Below are 2,593 nucleotides of genomic sequence, written 5' to 3' on the forward strand. Positions count from 1 at the left end.
TATATATATATATATATATATATATATATATATATATATACATGTATTGTTTACCAGCATTGTTGTGCCTGCTCACTTTAATAATGTTCCTAAAGATGAATGTTACTCTTCATATTCTGTCATATTCCTGACAGAATATTTACTCGCAATTGCTGTCCTACCACAAAAAGTTAATGACAGTTTTGCATTTTAGACCATATGGAATGATAATTTTGGATTAATGTGGACGTAGCCTTAAATTTCTTGCCATGTACTGATGTTTAATATGAAGTTCTCTCTGCTCTCATGATCTCCCAGTTGCCTTCTTTTCTTTGACAGGATAAAGAGTGTGTGAGAGTGTTTGAGTTAATGTGTGTGTGTGTTTGGCCAGGTCGCAGCACTATATTATTGCAAGCAACTTTTGTATTTATGAATTTTTTTCTCTACATTTTGGCCTTTTGTCTACACTGAGACAGCGTTTTTGTCTTAAGAGGATATATGAGGCTTTTTGCTTTTTAGTGTGGACTTTAAAAACTGAGGCATTTAAAAATTATGATGCATGTTTATTCATGTGACGTATTGTAAACATATACATATACATATATATATACATATACATATATACATATACACATATATATATACGTATATATATATATATATATATACATATACATATACTTTTCTCAGTCGGAGACAGACAAACAAGAAAACCAGAAAGACGGCTGACAGATCTAAGTTAACCGTCACTCGCTCCACAGAAACTAATTTAACAGGTAGACAAGCCCGCCCATTCACTATATTACAATAACTTTGAACTTTTTAAAATCGTTATTTATGATCCGCTTCGTCAGTTTCATCTAGCATATCCATGTGATGCTAATTAAGTTTACTAATGCAGCCGAAGCTCCGGTTAACAAAGCGGCTCGAGGAGCATTTGTGATGGCTGTTTTGCTAACGTTATTTACCATTACAGACTGATATTTGCGCCTCGCGTTTTTAAATTTGAAACTCATACTTGCATATGTTTTTGAAATCAATGTTTTCAGAGCAAAGGCTGATGTTTAATATGAAGTTCTCTCTGCTCTCATGATCTCCCAGTTGCCTTCTTTTCTTTGACAGGATAAAGAGTGTGTGAGAGTGTTTGAGTTAATGTGTGTGTGTGTGTGGTTGTCCAGGTCGCAGCACTCGGTGAGAGCGCGGCTAGTGAATAGAGCGACCACGTAACCCAAGCGCCTCTCCTCTCTTCATGTCTTCCCGCTTTCCTCCTGGATTGGTTTACCTATTGTATCTCAGCCAGATAATATTGTTTGTCGCCGAGCCGCTGGGTAACACAAGCCCGCCGGGGCAGAGAGGAGAGGAGAAAGGCTCCTGAGGAGATGAATGGAGACCCAGAGAGAGAGGAGGAGGAGGAGGAGGGAGAGAGATGGGCCAAGGAGTCCCAGAAAACAGGCCCTCAGTCTGGGTCAGCAGACGGGAACCCCACACACCTGGGACAGAGAGCCACAAAACAGCCCTCTGCCTGCTCTCTCTGCCTGGACGCTTTGTTTAATAGCTTCCTTTTTTGTTCCATGTCAAATGGGTTTGTAACGACATACAACATACAAGTGAGTAAATGATGACAGATTTTCATTTTTTGGGTGGACTGTCATTTTAAAGTAGGAAAAACAGCCTGTTTAATTCGAAGGGTCAGATAGAGGGTGGATTTTCCTTCCTCCCCAAATCATTTATATCATCTGTGCTAACAGCCTGTCAAGATCGTGCAATTTCACAAGTCATAATGTCACCAACATATCCGTCTAAACACACAAAAATCTCTCACAATAGATATAACTATGTGCCCTCTATTTGGCTCTCCTAGACAGTCCATCATGTTGAGTGATGTGCAGTGCTTACACATTACTGCTGTCTAACTCTGTCTCAGAGACGCAGGAGCTTTACGGCCTCCATCACCTATAGAGCAAGTTGCTACTAGTGTCTGAGGCGGTTATTATCATCTGACACACACATTCTGATGATAAGCATAACTAGCTGCAGGGTGCACCGTGACATCTAATATAAGAAAGATATGGCCTTGTAGTATACCAGTGTAGTTCTGAAATGAGTGACACTAGTTTTAAACACACATGTCTGCAGTGGAGTCAAAACTACATGAAACTGCATTCACACTGCATTTAACTTCTATAAAAAGACATATTTGTGAAAGTGAGAAACAATATTTGGTGGGAAATAACAGTGGCAGGACTTAAGCATATCCATCGGGATTCGATTAGAATATGAATGTTATGCTGTGATATTATTGGTTAACATTTTCTGCCTACAAGTCTTTTGTTACATCAACATAAACGATTATGGCAAATATGGTAAATTTTTAATGTTATGGTGTCTTTAAAGTCAACATACTGACCCATTATTGCATGTTGCACAGCTCACTGTGCATGATTAATCATTGTGTTATATAGCTAAAAAAAGTTTGTATTTTATTAATAAAAATGTATAAAAAAAATAATAATAATAATAAAATACTACTACTACTATTACTAGTACTAGTACTACTAATAATAATTTAAATTAATATTAACTAATAATAAAAATTAAGATTTTAATGCATGAA

The 2,593-nt window shown here is 37.2% G+C and overlaps 1 long non-coding RNA gene and 1 pseudogene across 1 annotated transcript in view; one reads left to right on the forward strand and one right to left on the reverse strand.

Moving 5' to 3' along the window:
* Positions 1-2,593, forward strand: part of LOC107745000 (uncharacterized) — a 20,064-nt gene that overhangs the window by 16,517 nt on the left and 954 nt on the right. The window contains exon 3 of the long non-coding RNA XR_001640552.1: positions 1,158-1,586. This is a non-coding gene — a long non-coding RNA (uncharacterized LOC107745000). The remainder of the gene's footprint in view (positions 1-1,157; positions 1,587-2,593) is intronic.
* Positions 1-2,593, reverse strand: part of LOC107744999 (tetraspanin-12-like) — a 23,272-nt pseudogene that overhangs the window by 15,002 nt on the left and 5,677 nt on the right.

Source organism: Sinocyclocheilus rhinocerous, unplaced genomic scaffold (genome assembly GCF_001515625.1).
Source record: "Sinocyclocheilus rhinocerous isolate Xijiao unplaced genomic scaffold, SAMN03320098_v1.1 scaffold2032, whole genome shotgun sequence".
NCBI classification, from domain to species: Eukaryota; Metazoa; Chordata; class Actinopteri; order Cypriniformes; family Cyprinidae; genus Sinocyclocheilus; species Sinocyclocheilus rhinocerous.